Here is a 19,163-nt window from a genome sequence, read left to right on the forward strand (position 1 = left end):
TGCAATCAATTGAGAACACGCAAGTCAAGACTGAGAAAAATAACACTTCGCAGAGGGCTATTTATGCAGTTACAGTAACTTGCGCGTCATGAAAATGAAGGACTCAGCGCAGGCTGCAGTAGGCTTCGCATGGCCAGACTTCCTCATCTGTCTACAAATTGTTGAGCTGCAGTCAGGTAGCATCTCTTTGTGCTCCAGATTATGTCTAGACAGCTGTCTGAAAGTGGATGGCTACATTTTACATGTTAAGATGTTAGATGAATCCAAGACTAATTCTTGACCCTGTGCTCTGACTGGGCCATTTCACTGAAATCTGACTCACGTATAAGTTTCCCTTAATACAAACATTCAGCAGAACACGAGGAAAAAACCTATAACTTCAATATAAAATTAAACAGAGGGACACTTTTTTCCTTTTAATGCTCTTCCTCATTGTTGAAGTTAGAGATTGAGCTACTACACTCTGTGCAGTTTTTACTGCTCTGTGTGGAGCTAACCAGCTCTGCACAGACATCTAGCATATGTTGTTTATGTAACACTTTCAGCTGTGTTGCTACTCTCTCTGAACTCAATAGTTCCCAAAAATTTAGGATCTTGCAAATTGTTCAATCAGGAGAAAGAAATTGGCAGTGGAGCCTAGTATCTGTTACAGAAATCCTGCTCCCTGACAAGGAACATCAAGTCCTGCTTGCTAGGTGTCACACGACAGGAGATGACTTCATTTGCATCTTCTTACCAGCATACAATTTAAAAAAACCTCTCTCCCTTTCCTGGCCTTTCAGTGCTACACAAGTTATCTGGGTCCAAAGTTTTCATCTGGGAATTTCTGCTGTATCATTTCCAAGTCTGTGAAGTTCTTATGTGGAAGTGCTGTGGATATCTGAAGGGTCCAGGACATTACCCACAACTCAGGCACTACCATGCATCTGCATCACTGCCAGAAAAGCACCATGATGCCCCAAAGGGTTAAACTATTTCTGCTGTTTCCAGAGGAGGATTCACAGGTGCTTATTCAACTCTGGTGAAAATACATAGCTAATGGTAGTGACTATGTTGAAAAACTGTTTTGTAGCTGAGAATTTGTTCTGTCATACGGTGTTATTCTGGTCTTCATATCTGTTGCAGTTTCCAGGGAAATAAATAGGAGGCATTACTTTCAGAGTGACCTACATGTTCTAAAGAGAGGTGCCAGACTGTTGTAGAATAGGTTGTGTTTTATTCAAACCATATACTTTTGTATTCATGTTTCATTGCCCTTCAGTACCTAGCGTACATAATGAGAAAACCATGTACACTGCTATCTCCAGCTTCTTGTCAGCATTACAGAGCACTCACACAGTTACTCATGTCATTGTTATGAAGTAATTAAAACCCCGTGGTACACAGAGGCAAACTGAAGACTGCTTCTATTTCTGGTACCAGCTTGACATCTTGGGGAAAGCACCATCCTCTAAGTGGTATCAGGCTCCCAGAGAAAGTACGCTGCTATCTTGAACTCAAACTCTCTGAGCAGCAAGTCCCGAGTGGCCACTTGTGGTGATCCCAAAGGTACATCTTCTGTCTCAGTGAGAGCCTGCTTTGTTCTCAGGACTGGAGCTCAGAAAGCAAAACAAAGGCTGATGTCCTCGATAGAGCACATCCAGAGAGGTCTGCTGCCCCTTGCTGAGCTGCTCTCATTCAGGATGTGCTCCTCTAAAAAGCACATACAGAAGAATCTCCCGCTCTGATCTGGATAAGAAGTGTTTCTTATCTGCAAAACTGCACTGAACTTCTAAAGCAAAATTGTAAATAACAGGACAAAGTGAACTGAAGGGTAAAGAACAATGTCCTTTATACATTTATATATATATATTCTGATACTATATATATAGTATCAGAATTCAACATTGCAATTTTACTAACATTTAAATTAACAGACTGTGAAATCCTTATGAACTGCTGTGTTCTGGACAGAGTTTAATCTTAACCCTCATTACTGGAAGGTGCCCTATTTCTGACATGGTGTTCGGGAAGCCAGATAAGCAGGTGCGCTGTGAACCAAAATCTTTTTTTCCTGGCTGCCTGCAGTCAGAAGGAACTAAACTTGGTGATTTTTGCTATTCCTACTCTTCTTAGTAACTAATATTAACACATTGTCAACACAAGCATTAAAAAAAAAAGAGCTGTAGCAAGTCACCATTTAGCTGCATAGTTCAGCACTGTGCAGTGAGTAATAACCCAACCACTTTGTATCTAAGTAAGCAGCAACCATGAAGCTTCTCAAAGCACTCAAAACTCCAGGAACTTTCCTATTCCCTGATATTTCACTGCATCCTCTCTCCATTATCTATTTCCAACACTTCAGTGCTCTAGAAACCGACTGTTCAAATGGAAATTATTGCCAGCACGCTCCCATAGGCTGCATCAAGAAACAGATGAATGCAGAGATCCCACAGTGGCTTTCAAATCCTTGTTCAGGGATCTCCAGGTCTTGAATTCTGTCGTCAGAGCATAAGCTGCTGAACAACAAAGACAGCTTTGGAGGAATTCTCTATTAACCCAGAGAAATGGAAGACTCTTCCTCTAATCTCCAGACTAGGCCTGTTGAATGAACATGCTTATACTTTTGTGGCACAACCAACAGTTTTATCACTGACCTAATATTCTAATCACTGTTACAACTGAGGACTCATGCAAGCATCTTTCATGTGATCTAGAAAACTTCACATGTCAGTGACTGTAAGGGAACAGTAATTAGTCACAGGCAGTGACAACAAAACTTCTAGGGGAGCAACACTAAAAATCACAGGTCTTAAGAAAGTTTTAAAAAAGAATGATCTAGATACAAAGGCTGAGTCAAGCTGAACCTGGTTTCTGAAGATGAATTTCCAGTATCTCTATTGATGCTTCTGCTGAGCACAAATGCAGCCCTGGTCTGCATTGTTCTGAGCAAACTGATGAGTAGCTTGTCCACAAGGACTTGGCTGCTATTTAAAATTAACAGTTCTTCTTTTGTTTTGTTGCACGTTTAATTTACACTGGCCAGCTCAAAAAAATTACTCATTTGCACATTCACACTTCAGAATGGAAAGTAACCCTGCAGTGAGACTCATTTCCATCTCCAGTTCCTCCCCTAACCCTCCAATGGGACCATAGACAGCAGCCACCACAGCAGAGCTCAGCTTATTGCAACAGCAGTAGTACGCACGTACATGAGCAAGCACAGCACTGATATGGATGCAGCCACCTGAGTGCAGTTCTGGTGCATCCTCTATCTCTTAAGCTGTATTGACTTAAAGACATATTACCTCAACTTTGCAATAAAGGCACACCTTCAGCATTTATCCACTGATTCTTTTCCACATTTACTGATCTCATGGAGCATAAATCCAGGGAGTAAAACAAAATCTTAACTCAAGTAATTCATGGAGACATGCCTATTGAATGCCAGTGGACAGAGCCTTTTCCTCCAAAACACAAACTCTCAAGAACTGAAGTAATTGTGGACAATTACTGATCAAAAACTCCAAATTCATGTTAATTGGTTTTCATTAAAAATAGTTTTTCCTCCCTACTCTTATCTACAAAGGTTTATTGTCCATGTACCAGCAGTCTCATCGCTGAATTCTCAAAATTATTTGCTCTAACTTTGCAGCAGAATAATACTGTAAATCTTGATCACCACCTGAATGGTCTTTAGGAAGAAGAAAAAAAAAAAGAAGAGTACAAAATACAGAAGGAAAAGCGATAGAAAATTTATTTTAAGGACTCACTATCCAGTGAACAACAGACATTTACATTCACTCTTCTGTATGATAATAACTTGAGGAATTTTTCCAACTGGAATGTAAGTAAATAATTTCTGCCTGCTCCTCTCATAGAATGCAACATAAGGAATTGCATGAGAGCAAAGTCATCCAGCAGGTGATCACGGCATCCATGGTGTCAGATGACTATAAATGATGCAGCTTTCTTAGCTAACCTAAAAGCCTCAACTTTTGTTCGGAAGGAAAGGAACAAGACTAAGATTCAGTAACTGCTGGGCACGCCAGAGAGCAAACTTGGGAAATATAAAATAATACAGACGACATGTTCAAGTCTCAATAAGGACCAAAAAGGAGCAATAAAGAAATAAGCAAACCACAGACGGATTACCAACTACAGTTTCTTACTAGATTCCTGCTTTATATTGCATTTCACAAGAGGACAGAATTTAGTACAAGCTGAGAAAGGAGGGTTACGTGTTTATTTCAGTGTTAACACAGGTGGGAGTACAATATTAATTCTCACTTGTTCTCTCCTCATTAATAACAAACATTTATTGAATGACTATTTCTTATTTCTCAGAAATGCTATTAACTGCAATAGCTTTAAAAAGTGTGGAGAAGTATTGTTCTTTTCAGTTGTTTTTCCAGGAGCAGGAAATAGGCATGGACAGTGATAACAGAATATGATTATCTACTGTCTTCTGAAGACTTCATTAGTGCTTTGAAGATAGAATCATAGAATTAGCTAGGTTGGAAGAGACCTACAAGATCATCCAGTCCAATCATCCACTTACCACCAATAACCCCACTAAACCATGTCTCTCAACACAACATCTAAACGTTCCTTCAATACCTCCAGGGATGGTGACTCAACCACCTCCCTGGGCAGCCCATTCCAGCGCCTGACCACTCTTTCAGAAAAGTAGAATTTCCTGATGTCCAGCCTAAATCTCCCCTGGCGCAGCTTGAGGCCATTCCCCTTCGTCCTGTCACTAGTTACAAGAGAGAAGAGGCCGACCCCCAGCTCACTACAACCTCCCTTCAGGTAGGGATGAGAGCGATGAGGTCTTCCCTGAGCCTCCTCTTCTCCAGACTGAACAATCCCAGCTCCCTCAGCCGCTCCTCATAAGGCCTGTGCTCCAGATCCCTCACCAGCTTTGTCGCCCTCCTCTGAACACGCTTCAGGGCCTCAATGTCTTTCTTGCAGTGAGGGGCCCAAAACTGGACACAGTGCTCAAGGTGCAGCCTCACCAGTGCTGCAACAGATATGGGCATACCCATTAGGCCCTTTTTTGGTGAGAAAGTTGGGAGAAGTCATCTTCCTATTCCAAAGGCTGCCCCACTCAAAGACAGTGCAAGGGATAGGGTGCCAAGGCTCAGAAGTTTCCCCTCAATCTACTGCCAGGAGCAGCTGGAAAGTCAAGCAATACATGTCATCAAAATGAACTGCTTAAAGGTCTAGACTGAGATCCCATTACTTCAGCTGTATATACTCAATGAGATTCATGCCATCACACACCACTTCTGCCCCAGCTCCAACAGTCCCATCCCTGCAAAATCTGTCTGCAGCTTGAGAGCAGGTAAGAATAATAAGCTACTCTTTAAAGAAGGAATTAAGTAATTAATTGAATTAATACATTATGCAAACTGAACACACACTGTCTCCATTTGTCTCTATTTGCACATGAGGAAAGAATTGAGAAAGCAAGCAGCTTACCAACCACAGGAGAAACCTTCTGACTCTGTACCATATATTCCCCTTTCCAAACTAAGCAGAGTAAATTAAAAACCACCACTCAGTTTAGGCTTTTTTTTTCCCCACAAGTTCTATCAATTCTGAGCCACAGCCCTCTCCCTTCAAAGACCCACAGACGCAATCACATATTATATACAGATTTGTTCACATTATTTCATGAAACTTTTTTTTCTAAGAAAAATGTCCATTGAACTAAGCCTCAGCAGTGCAGCTGGTTTTCCCTTGTGTGCTCTAATAATGATTTTTACCTAGCAACAGCTAGGAACCAATAGATCTGCTGTCTTTCTGGAGAGGTTCCTGTTCCTAGGAAGGTCAATCATCAAATAGCATTCATTTTTCACCTGAGACAAGAGAGACGTTGAGGTCTTATAGATCTATATGGTGTTAAAGTTTTGCAAGTATGGGAGAACTAGCTTTCAGTAATTACCTCTCCTTTCAGGAGGAGCTGCTAAAGACATGTTTGAGTACACTGTATTTATTACAGTGGTAAAAAGAAAACAGAGCAGAAAACAATAAGGCAATTAGTAGAAGCTCCTTTAAGAAAAAAAGGAAAGACTTAGAACACAACAGTGGTTTAGTATGTGGCTTCTATTTCTGTGGTTTTGGACATAATGAAGGAAGACTTATATAAATGAACTATTTTATTGTTGCTGAAAACCAGCAACTCATTTCAAATCAAAACATATGTGAGAATGCAACAATTTTAGCCATGCATCAATGGAAGAGGAGGAACTTGCCAGATCCAACACCAAATTGCCTGCGCAGAACCGATGACAGACTATTTAGCCAAATATCCCTGAAGGCAAGATAAGATCTCTTCCAGACTCCCTTATGCAGAGACATGATGTCCCAGATTGAGCCAGTAGTCCTTAGCAGAGAGACATGAGTCCCTCAAGCTTTGGATTTCCATCCTGCTCATCATGAAGATTGCTGCCCAGAAACCTTGGCTGAAGCAAACTTTAGTTGGATGCTCTGCTGAAACAGGTTTTAATATTTTATTTCCCCCTCAACCTTCCACAGATAATTCAAGACATCCACTTGTGACCAGAACATATTTTTTCCCTTTCCCAGATGTCCCCAAGGATGGGAATGTGAAGGCTTAATTTCACATCTAAATATAGTGCAAAATTAGTAAAGACTGCATTGTTTTGTAAGTCATCCTTAAGTAGCTTGCTCTAGACAGCAGTTGCAAGAACAGAATCCTACATGGGATTAGTAGTACTCTTAGGGTCCTGATGAGACTGCTGGAAAATACAAATCTGATGGCAATGAAATGTAACATGAAGGCAATAGCTCTTCCTTTATTAGTGACTTTTGAAGAGTAGGATGCCAGTATTCAGACAAGACAGAAGTCTAGCACAATGAAATGAAAGCAACTGTTAGGTAGTTTTTCCTGAGGAAATAGTGTAAATAAAAGAATGGCAGAGATAGAACAAGTTTCATCATAACATTTAGACTTTGAGATGCAGAGCATAACGGGAAAAGGGAAACAAACCTGATACACTCCTTTCTATCACATACTGTTGCCAAAAGAAGGAAGTGGGAAGAGAGACCATGCCAGGATTTTTCTGGCTTGCTAACCGTAAGAGAAAGATCAAACAGTTACATGGAGGACGACAAAAGCTATTAATCTTCTTTGCACTTCAGACTTGTCTGGCAGGACAAAAATCAGAACAGAAGACATGACCATAGCATGAAACTACCAAAGCAAAAATCTCAAAGCAAGAGAAAACTAGCTATTTCAAGTTATGGACAACATTCGCAAAGCTTTCCAAGAAAGCAGGCCAAATAGCATATAAACTATTACTTAGATAAATTGTACGTATTTCTGACAAACCTGAAGGCTAAGATACGAATTTTGATCAAGCCTATGTGGTATTGACTTGGTGCTTGACCATGATTTCACTTCCATAATGAGACATTACCTGCCATTTCCTTAAGATCATGCATATACACTTCTGAACACAACTATGAGGTGTGAACAGAATGAGAGGAGAAATCAGCTGTAGTCCCCACCTACCTATCCGCTGTATTCTAGTTAGTTCTGCATCTTCTGGCACTTGCATGATCCTATTCTGGTCCAATAGCCACACAGTTCCCTATACCAAGCTTTGAGTCTTCTATGATACCATCAAAGATGATGCAACCAGACTAGCATACTGCATACATATCTGTAATATATGATAAAATAAAAAGCTGTATATCATTGTGCACACTACCCAGGTTTATATTAGACCCACAAACAGCTGTGGTGCCTGTGGGGTCTCATTATGAGTAAAAGCAGTGAAAAAAGTGGAAAACTTAAGTATAGATATAGGATATGCATGTGTGTCCTGCCGCAAAGTAATTAAAGCTGAAGTTCATAAGCTCTTGCTAAGTTATTAGGAACTGCATTACCAGGACAATAGTGACACATTTCTTCCCCTGCCATCCCAGCATTAAAAACAAAAGGGAAAAAAAAAAAAAGCTGGGGAGAAGTAGGGAGTGGGAGGGGAGGGAGCAATGGAGGTGAAGATTTATGACAAAAAATATTTTACAAATAACTATTAGGACTATTATTAATCAGAATCACTGTAAAGAGCACAATGGGTTCTCATTATTCAGTCAATTGAAGAGTCACAAAAAAATGAAGGAATTAACAATGCAAAGTGACTTAAGTGACTTCTTTCTCACTAACAAGAGAATCAAAACTGTACAAGATGGGAAGAAGACAGTAGAAACTGCTGAAGGGAATTTGATTGAATTCAAGTCTTCAAGAAACTAAAGACAGCAAGTGGAGGAGCAAGAGTGCTTCCAGAGTTCAGGTGAAGCACAGGTAAACTGTGTCTACTAAAAGTACACATTTTTTTCCTCATTGAATCAACATTGCTGTCTTGCATCTGCAGTGAAATCCCTTCTTAGTCCATGACTCAATAACACCCTAGTTCAGCTAGGAGGCAGCCACCACATTACAACTCTGCAGGCATTATGAAGACAGAGATGAACAGGGTCTGCCTTGAAGACAGCCAAAGAGAAATAGCTAGAGTTAGTACTTCTGTGTTTCCTATGAGGAGCTTTGTGTATCCCCACCCTCGCCCCCCACATTATTTTGAAGGAGTAAAACAGAAACAGTAATTGGTAAATGAATCTCTGTCAGCCTCACTGACTAATAGACAATCCTTTCTTCTATCTTCTACCATATAAATGTTATTTGCTGGAACCAATATGTTCCCATAAAAGTTCATGGTTACCCTGAGAGGAAAAAAACACCTGATAAGACCTAACTAGCAACCCTTCCCTTCTTGTTGATCCTTCAACTCAGCTGTCCATTTGTGCTGAAGCAGAGCATCAGTGTAAAAACACGGAAGCAGTCCCTCAAAGCCTGAGAAAAGGATAACTCTGCGTTAGATATCATTAAGAGTAAAGCTACCAAAAAGAAGATTAGATAGGCATTTGTCTGTCCTATCCTATATGTTATTAAATCTAGTGCAATATTCTAGAACAATACCTTCAAGACACTGTGGATAAAGCCTCGTCTTTCAGTCCTACCACATTTATCTGTACACAAAAGACTAAAATGATTCCTCCTGCCAAGATAAACATGGTCAACGATACAGAAGGAAACGGCAAGAGACTGCATGGTTTTATCTTTCCTTTGCCTGCATTGGACTTTACACAAAACAATTTATTGTCTTTTCAGAAATACAGTTGGTAGGCATTAATAGGTATACAAAAGAGAAAGCAAGGAGCATAGTAGTTACACAGTATTCATTTAGTGCCTAATAATGGGCGCACATAATAGGGACTTGATGGGCAGTTCTATAGGCAAGAAGGCAGCAATTCAGAAAGCATCTTTAAATGTCTGTATAACAGGTAATTGAAGCAAAGTTTACAGAACTATGTTCCTGTCCTCAGCTCAGTGCCAGAGTTCTCAGAAGCCGCCTTCATAAGTCAATCACCTTGATTTTAACTAGAAGGAAATGCAGCTTACAGCATTGTCATGGTTTTGTGATTTTCAGTTATTGGTATTCCACATCATAACATCATGTAGTGAATGTACCTGGTTCTCAGAAGAGAAGGACTTCTACATTTCCCAGGGTACTTTTCTCCTCTGTTACCATTTCCGGGCAGAGGGAAAAGATAAAAGCTTGCAGATCACGAGACCTCGTCCCTTTTTCCGCCTGTCTCTCATCCTGGCAGCACCTTGCTCTCCAGCCGACTTATCATCGGTAGTAGAGTAAGGCCTACCTTGATTTTGGGACATTCTCTCTCTCTCTGTATTGGATTTATCAGCTTAAATTGTAATTATATTATATTATAGCGTGTTGTTTCACATTCCGATATCTTATTTAGTAAATTAGTTTGTTTCTCCTCAGATTGTTGCTGCTGTTCTTTGCTCTCAGGGCCATGTCCTTACCCTTTTTCCCTTTTCCCGGGGCGTGGGCCTGTGGGTCCCCCGTCCCATTCGTCACAGAACTGGGCTGAACACCCATAAACCGCTGACAAGCATGCAAACATACAGTAACAAGTACACTTAGAAACTCCTGAAACTTTTCAGGATTGTACAAAGGAAAAGTGAAAAATCTTATTTTTGGGGCTTTGTGTTTGCAGATGTAAAATGAAACAATTCACCCAGAAATTCATATTTTTAAAAACTTAGCTTTTTTCAACTCTGTAAGTTCCTTAGTTACATACACAGCATTTTATTTTTTCCAGGTGTTATTATTCCAGCTAACTACTCTCTCTGCCAGAAGCTGGCTTCTCTGTAGCAGTCTACTGATACAGCCACTTGCATTTGCCTTATCCACCAGGCCTTAAAATGGCAGTGTTGCTCTTGTTCCACATGGTTTGCACAGGAATAGCTGAGGCAAGGGTAAGTCCTCCCACTTCTAGAGGGGAAGGAAAGGCAGCAAAAGCCATCACGCTACTTCTGACTAGAGGTCCAGCTAGGGCTGTATACCACCTCTGGAAGTCTAAAGGAGGATGCCTAGAGAGCAGCAGCAGAACAAAAACAAGCACGTAACACTTCCCTACAAATATCAAATTCTAATGTTTTTCAGCTCAAGTACCTCCCTGAACTCCTATAGCAACATCCCCCATGCATCCCTGTCAAAACCCTGATCTCTGTGCCATATTCTGTCCAGATACATTCGTATTTTTGCATTGCTACTCTTCACCAACATTTTCTTCTGTAGTATCCTGGGAAAGAATAAAATCTACCCAGGCAGAGGGGATCACAGTAAATCAAGTGGATATCCAGCTTTACAGTAACAAGGAAAGAAAAAGAAAAAAGCCAGCATGAAATCTATTAGACTATCTTCTCAACTGCATGTACTGTGAGATATCAAGAAAAAAAAAAAAAATCACATTCAGTGCCTCCGTTTTCATTCCTGTGATTCAAGGCTGTTGCTCAACACCATGAGGGTATGTGAGGTTTAGTGCAGCAGGCATATGAAACTCTAGCTTTAAAATGGGAAACTGTATATAAATGCAACCTATTAGAGTATTACCAAAACTGAACTCAAACATCAAGGGAATGTTTTAGTGGGAAATAAATGAAAATCATTTCTCTTTGTTCTCGAGATTCCAAGATATGAGCAACACTGTCAAATACCTCTAGAAAATAACATTCAGTGACGAATCAAAGGCTCCCTTTTGTAAAGGCTGTTTCATTATAAATTCATTTTATTCTGAGTCAGAAGACTCACGAGTCTTTCCTGGATTTTGTATTCATGCTCTTAGAATTGTTTCCCTTGTTGTCATATTCTCTCTTGCCAACACAGTAAGAATAGAAATCCTAATGCTCTGGATTACACACGACACAGCTTTTTTAGGTTACACAGATGTAGCCACAGATTTAACCTATTAAAGCCATTAATATTTGGAAAGTATTTATTGAACAATTATTCTGTAGAGCTAAAGAATAAATGGAAAACAATACTAAGAGATATAAATAAGACAGAGTGGAAACCCGAACACTTCAGTGCTTTTCAGGGTATTTTATCTTAGTCAAGCTTTCTGTGTCTCTCCTCTATCCCTTTGCATTTCTTTTTTTTTTTCCCCCTAGCCTCATGTTGTCTTTCTCTCCTCACAACATGAGGCTCAGAGACAAGATTCAATTACAGAGAATATAAAGAGGGTTATTTATTGAGGCCACCAGAATAACCAGTCTCCCTGGCTCTCAGGACTGAGGTTACTCTCTACCACAAAGGCACAGATTTGGAAGCTGATGTTAGGTTTTTATTTAAGCAAAAAATAAATGGCATTGTTATCTTGCTACAAAGCGCAACGTGCCACAACCACTGGCAGGTTTCACTAACAACTAGGCTAATTCAGCACTGGTGATTTGACCTGGGCTAATTTACCTTCCGGTAAAACCAAAGTGCCTGGGTTACACATCCACTGCATGACAGCCATGGTACACAAGTTGTCCTATGTTAAAAGCTGCTTCCTTGTCCCTAAAGACAAGACTTGCTCTGCCTAGTAATGTCTCTAAATAGTTCCTATCTAGCTAAGCTCCGTAAGTGCAGAGCTTAGCATGCTGTAGACAACTGCCCTTCTGATGGTCACTCACATCCTCCCATCATAAGCAAACCTAAGTGTTTAGGCAAATTGGCACTCAGGCTTTCCAAACTGCACATCTAATCAAGTCAACTCTCTCCCTTTGGCTTTTCAGCTTTTTCTAACACTCTGAAGAAAAAAAAAAAAAAAAAAAAACTACTTTCCACCAAATCACCAAAGAGCAGAATAGATATGCATCATGTTAAGTGAAAGAAAGACTTCAGCACATTTGGATGAGCATGTAACAGGTTCTGATAAGAATGCAGACTATCTGCCGTCCATAAGAACAGCGCATCTCTGGTAATGTACTCCCTCAGAAATACTGGCCTTACTGCAATAAATGTCAGAACTCACATTGGCTTCAATAGAGTAGCAATTTTACCTTTCCAAAATTGCTAAAAATTACAAAATTGTGGTGAATATCCAAAAGAATAGAGAGTCTAGAGATTTCAGGTATTTTTATTTAGTCAAGCTATCAGTTCTTCAAATAGACTTGGCCACAGCTTGTAAATACTTTTGCCTTTGGTTAAAAGGAGCACACAGTAAGAGACCTACAGTATTTCACTCTATTGTAAAACAAAACTGCTTTAGTAACAATTTAAACAACAATCAAATGACTTACTGTACCATGCTACATTAGGAGCTGCCTGTGTTGACAAATATACTTTGTGTTTTGTTCTTTTACATCCTGCTTGCAAACTTTGATAAATTTGAAGTTTGACTTGACTTAGGATACAATATGTAAAGGGTGTGGGTTTTATAGCTACCTTGTATATTTCAAGACAACAGGTGATCTCACTCACCTTACTGAATGAACTAGAAAAGTTTTTGGGGTTAAACCGCAGGAATAAATACTGATCTTACGTGCAACACGTAATAATCATAGTCCCAAATGCAACATCCTTAAAAGCAGAGCTGTGAGGCTGCACTAGATGTCAAGTTTGCTCCAGTTCAAAAATCCTTCTCCCTTTGGCATAGCCATCAGGAGAGTAGAGCTAATTCAGTGTAGCCTAAGTTTTTCTTACTTCAGTTTAGGCTTCATGTTTTGGTTTAAATTTAAAATAGCAATAATAAAAATAAAGTGAGGGAGTACAGGAGGGGAAAAAATATCCAGGTGCTAGAATTTAAATTTACAGTTCACTGAAGTTTCTTTCAATTAGGAAAACTTAACTGCCCTTGATCTTACTGGCAGGTGTTGGCAGTTACAAATAGATGACAGCAATAAGAAATAAAATACATTTTAAGGAAGTGGAACTTTATCATAAAGGGAACTTTTCTTTTAAATGCAGTGCCTTTTGGAATTACAAGTGACTTGGCAAGGTTTCAGGATTAATGAACATTCAGCTGCCAGGTTCAGTATGTCAATATAGCACGCCATTTAGTGAGACAACGCAATCATAGCTTTCCCTCTTGAGTTTGGAATGACCCTTTAAGGACTTAAAAGAAGTTTCAGGCAGAGAATTAAATTCACAGGTGTGTCTATAAAATTAAACTGCTGCTTTTTGATAGGCTCATAACTTCTGAGACACTGTGTTTCTAAAGAAAGATTACAGCCTGACCCAAACAAAGTAGCAGCTGTAAAAATTGTGAAAACTGCCACAAAAAAAAGAAAGACTGTTTTTACAAGCTTCTTGTAATATTATTATTTTTCTTGTATCTAGATATAAACAGCAAAGAAAACAATACATATATATATATATACACGTAAAGTAGCACTCCAAAATATATATTCATGAGAAGATGCAAGTTTTCTCCTCCTGGATATCTAAACACCAAAGCACTTAGTAGACTGTAGACATAATCTGAAGATTAACTTTTCACGGGTTGATATTATTTTCTGAAATATAATTTAAAGCAGTGCAGCAGTAGATGCTCAGCTATTGGGACTGGGCTGTCATTTCTCCACTACAGCACTGTATCCAAAGGCTGAGAGTCTATCACACCCTCTTGTCCTGGGGCTCACCAAGCAACTTCCTGAACTCCTGCAGCTCAAAGTTATTCATGTCTTGAACAGCATGAACATGGAGCTCAGACACACTCTTCAGCCAAGTAGAGAGCTTCCACTAAGCATGCTGCAGGGATGCTTACTCTGACCAATGGGCAACTGGAAGCAACGAGGTCTCCCGCTGACACAGAGGGGCTCACGAGGGGGTTATTTCCTTATAGTACTCTCTACCCTACAGCACTGGCCCAGCAGCCAGCTCTGGGGCCTACAGAGGCTGAAAGCAAACCTAGTGGCAGTCTACTCCCTCCTTCAGGGGATGCTGACAACATGACAGTTAAATAGGACAATTTTTACCAAGCTGTCCAAGTTTGTAGAAAAATCTACTAAAGTTAAATCAAAATGGTGCCAGCATTTGTTACCACCATCCTGGGCTGAAAACCATGGTGGTGCTGGAAGAACTAGTACAGTCCATCTGTTCCTGACTATAAGCCAATATAATCAAAGTTTAAAGGATCCCAGACACCAGAAAATCCAAAGAAAGACTAAATAGCAACATAGGTACATTCAGAAAAGGCTAGAACAACATCTGGATCAAATTCCTTCCCTCTGTAGCTCACAATCCCTTATTGCAGAAACAGCTGTACAAGGTTAAACACTGCATGCCCACCATCAGCTATTACACCTCTGCTGAACTCCATAACACAACAGAGTTGGTAAGATAAATTACAGAAGCTATTTTCCATCCCAACTCAACCAAGTTAGTGTCACTTACCAGAGGAAAGCATCAAAAGTACTCTAGTGAGCAAAGAATCACCAAACAGCTCTTCTAGGCTCCTCCATGAGCTCAGCCACAGATTGCAGATGGTTGCTGGGAAATGGCAACAAACAGCTAAGAACAGAAAGATCACAAGTAGGCCCAGCTGTTTCCATACTTAATAACTGAGTTACTGCAGGTGAGAGACCTGTTGCCACCTGCTACCCATACAGAAGGTTATGGGCTCTCCCAGAGTTAAGGGGGTGTAGCATGGCCAGGTGGGAATGCCTCTCCATGGAAGAGGGGGTGCTAAGTACTACCTCTGTGGGAGGCATCTTTATATGGTATGAAGAAGTCTGTAGAATGGGTTTTACTGGTTCACAAAGACTGGTTAAAAAAAAAAAAAAAAAAAAAAAGCACTGTTTGCTGAAATTGTTGGACTGTTAGAAACACAATGCGTGTGACAGGTCTTCAACCGAAGCCAGCGTACACAAATGGTTCCATGGGAAGTGTATCAAGCCACAGTTTCCAAAGAGGAAAAACTGGGTGAACCCTACAGACTGGGGCAGATATTCTTTCTGAAATTTACATTTTTATTTTTTTAAAAGGGGTCAGCAGTCAAACAGCAAATCCCAAGGGCAGCTGTGGCACTCAGCAGCAGTCAAGGTGGCTGTGGGCTGTATTGACCAGGCTCACCTCAACCTGTCCTGCAGCCCAGTGAGTGCCTCCTCTCCTCCTCCACTGACCTGCTCCAGCACAGCCCAAGGGACGCGTGAGCCTGCTTTCAGCAGATGTGCATAGTTAGTAGCCTGATCCAGCATGGTGCTCCCAATGGCACTCCGCTTAGAGGAAGGAGCCAACTGACACTCTCATTACACCATGGGATTAACAGCCGTGGTGGTTTAGCACTGGTTGGGATGTTGATCCTTTGCATTCACTTATCTCAGCTGCTCTTCCCCTGCTTTGGAGTTGTCAGTGTTGTGAGAGCTTTCTTGCACAAGGCTTCTGCCTGCTTAAAATAGCTTTGTGCTACCTTAAATGAACAGAGAGGTATAAGTGTTAGCTATACCAGCCAGGAGCCCATGGCGCTGATCTTTAAACTACAAGTCCTACAGCTTGTGGTGCTAAGAGATGCTGTGATGGGGCTGGGATCTGGACCCCAAATTGCAGCTCAAGTTGTTCATCTTGGGCAAATGGTAATAGGACAGGAAAGGCCATGATTAGGAGACAGAAAATCTTAATCACGTGTTCACCATCCCCAGGTAAAGTAGTAATGTCAGTAGTCACTCTCCCATTCCAGCCAAACAAACTATTTATGCTCTTTATTTGTGGCAACACTTTTCTAGGCCTGTGGAGGTATTTGTACAAAAGCTTGCGCTTGGGCCTGTTGTATCTTTCTCATACAGCCTTCTCAAGGAGTAATTTTGGAAGAGTTTCACAGATCTTTGGGCCATAGCGTCAGCACCACAGTGAGGTTTCCGGTTTGGTCATGCATCTCACCAGTACTGCTGTATACCAAAGCAGGCACTGCTGTATCAGCTGCGGCTTTTTTTTTAAGCAACAAGAATGGTTAGGCTTTGGGATGTGCTGGTTTGTTTCTAATAAAAAAAAAAAAAACACGAAAATCTGAAAAAGCCACATGATGTAGGAGCTTGGATCTGGGACTGAATCCAGAGCTGGCTTTAGAGGACAAGTCGTGAGGGATGTGTCATATTAGTAGCTTGCAGCTAATGGTCTGGCACAGGCTGGAAGTTGTGCTAGCTCATTGCCTGGGGCCAGGGAACTGCTCAGGTAACAGCCTCCAATGTCTTAGCCAGCGGACCTTGAAGGTTTCTTCATCCAGAAGTAATTAGCTAAGGTTTCCACAGTGCACCAGCTTCATTCATAGGTATGGCCACCCTCCTCCTACTTCAGCTGTTTAATGTCTACTTTGAATCACAAAAATACTTGTGTCAGTGCCTTAGGTTAATGCCTATTGCAAATTTCTAAAGGATAGCGACTGTCTCTCTGCATTAGCACAAGTGGAACGATAAGCACTGGAAGAAAACAGAGCAGGTGAGAGAAGAGTGTCTGACTGTCCTTTGGGCAAAAGGATACCAAAGAACTCATTCACAAGGAAAACATCGTAAGAGTGACAAATGACAGCTTGTCCCACCAGCTTATGTCAGAATCAAATTCAAGAGAAAGGCTGCAACACAGTGTCAAACGTGCATTCATTACATTAGCAAGCATGAAGCTCTGATTCCCTAACCAGCTCAAGTCAGCAGAGGATAGTGAGAATGTTAAAACATAACACAAGAAGGGAAAATTGCAGAGTAATTGCAGGAGATTCTACTTGCTTAGCCCTGAATAAAAAGAGTAACTCAGGAAACTAACAACAGCAGTTTTTAACTTTGTTATGAGAGCCTTCTACAGCAGACAAGAAAACAATGCCGTTTAATGAAGCTGAGGTCGATGATGTGGCTAAGCTAGGCTGCATTGTACAATGGCTAATAGACAAAATAGTAGCAGGGCAGACAAGGTAATACTATGGCCTCTGACCTTATGGCTCACTAACTCACCTGGCGGGGTACTGTTTATAGCTAAGCTAGCAGCTCCTAGCGCCACAGCATCTAACATCAATATCAAACATGTTGATCCAACAAGAAACCATAATACCTCTACTGTCGGAACCCTAGAAAAATAGCACACTAGATATGGAAGAGACAGTTGTAAGCATAAATCTCCTTATTATGAAACATGTTCTTGATATTTAGGTAGTTTCTATCACGTAAAAGAGACCCATTTGTCTCAATGAGGCTATTAAAAAAATAGGGAAAAGCAGGGAAAAATTTACAAATGAAAGCACAGTGGCTTATAGGACAGAAATGCATACCCTTCTTTTCCTGCACAGCCTGACTGGTTTGGATGTAACACTATATATTTTCATACTTTATTTTCTACATGTACGTTGGTTACAATTCTCTTGAAGATATAGTCCTAACTGTTTATCACTAATTTTTTCACTTGTGTGCTTGGCATAGTGTGACAGCTTTTCTTCATACAGAGAGAAACACTCAGTTCTTCATTTTCTCAAAAGAGTTTGCAGAATTTGTCCACATTTTCCATTTCAAGTTCAACGAAAACAAACTGTTGCCCTGTACAGAAAATGCTTGTTATTTCTTTCAGGAGGGAGATCCTGTAATTCACCTGCTAACAGGAGGCAATTTGCTGCATTTATCATCTTACCTGCAAGAAGCATTTGAGAATAATGTGGGAAGCTTTTAAAGTTTAACTAGGGTGAAGAAGGCAAGAGAAAGTAGTATGGGTCACAAGCTGCCTCACGAACTATTATGCCCACGCTTTTAATGGCTCCATTTGAACAAACACGATATGCCAGGAGTGAAAAAAATTGCTTTTTCCAAGGTGCTCAAAACTGATACAGTCATCCAAAAAAATCCGTGAAAAATGTCCTTTTTTGAGACTTTCTGGCTCCACTTCTCTCTTTCTGTTTCTTCCACAGCTTCTGACTTGCCTACAAAGGGAAAGAAACTTGTATCAGAACTGTGATCTACTTCTGTTCCTCCTCTTAAGCAGCAGAAGCTGGCTGGGCATGTGAGAGAGGTGAAAACAAACAAAGAATCCACTGTTTTGATTCAGCTGACAAAAATAGGGTCCATTCCCAAAGTCCAGAATAGGCACAGAGAACTTGAAACTTTCAAAGGATAATGAGATTTCTCAGTCTGAACTTATTTGAGGGTCTGTTTCTAAGAGGTGGAAAACTGCACACTACAAATAACAGAAGTTTGCTCTTTTTTGTATATACATTTACTATCACAGTGTTGATTTTTTTTTAGAATTTTTGAACGAGAAGGCACGAAACTGTCAGATCCTAGTTTGCAATTATTATTCAGAAGCTAAATTTTTGAGTGTCAACTGATTTACTGACATTCCTTCATATATGTTGCTGGAATTAATAAACCAAAACAAACGATTCTTTAGTACAGGAATTGAATTTCTTCCTAACATCAACAGCTTTCCTGTTGCTTGATATTTTGGAGATTACTTCTGATTGCAAACCTAATTCTGACTTTGTGGCTGACACGGATTGCATCAAATGTCACACAGTCAATCAACAGTGCTGTTATCTTTTAGTATTTGTTGCTTGTTTAAGCAGATAAATAAGAATAGACACAAGTCAATACATTAGTGCTTTAGTTAAACAAACAATTAAAAGATAATCTTAGGTATTTGGGATCCCCAAATAACTGGCTTAGAAAGAGATGTGGGTTTGTGGGCCCAAAATGTCTCAGGAGTTGCAAAGTACATGTCAAATCAATGAGACTCATAGATCAAATCGTTTGGTACTTTGGATAATAAATGAAGGAACGCATGCATAGCTTTAGAAAAGGTGGAGTTAGAAATGCAAATTCAAGGTTATGG

At 40.3% G+C, this 19,163-nt stretch overlaps 1 long non-coding RNA gene across 1 annotated transcript in view; it reads right to left on the minus strand.

Moving 5' to 3' along the window:
- The window catches only part of LOC110396542, a 185,736-nt gene that overhangs the window by 100,994 nt on the left and 65,579 nt on the right, over positions 1-19,163 (minus strand). Inside the window, exon 3 of the long non-coding RNA XR_002437041.1 lies at positions 14,760-18,255. This is a non-coding gene — a long non-coding RNA (uncharacterized LOC110396542). The remainder of the gene's footprint in view (positions 1-14,759; positions 18,256-19,163) is intronic.

This window comes from Numida meleagris, chromosome 3, assembly GCF_002078875.1.
Source record: "Numida meleagris isolate 19003 breed g44 Domestic line chromosome 3, NumMel1.0, whole genome shotgun sequence".
Lineage (NCBI taxonomy): Eukaryota > Metazoa > Chordata > Aves > Galliformes > Numididae > Numida > Numida meleagris.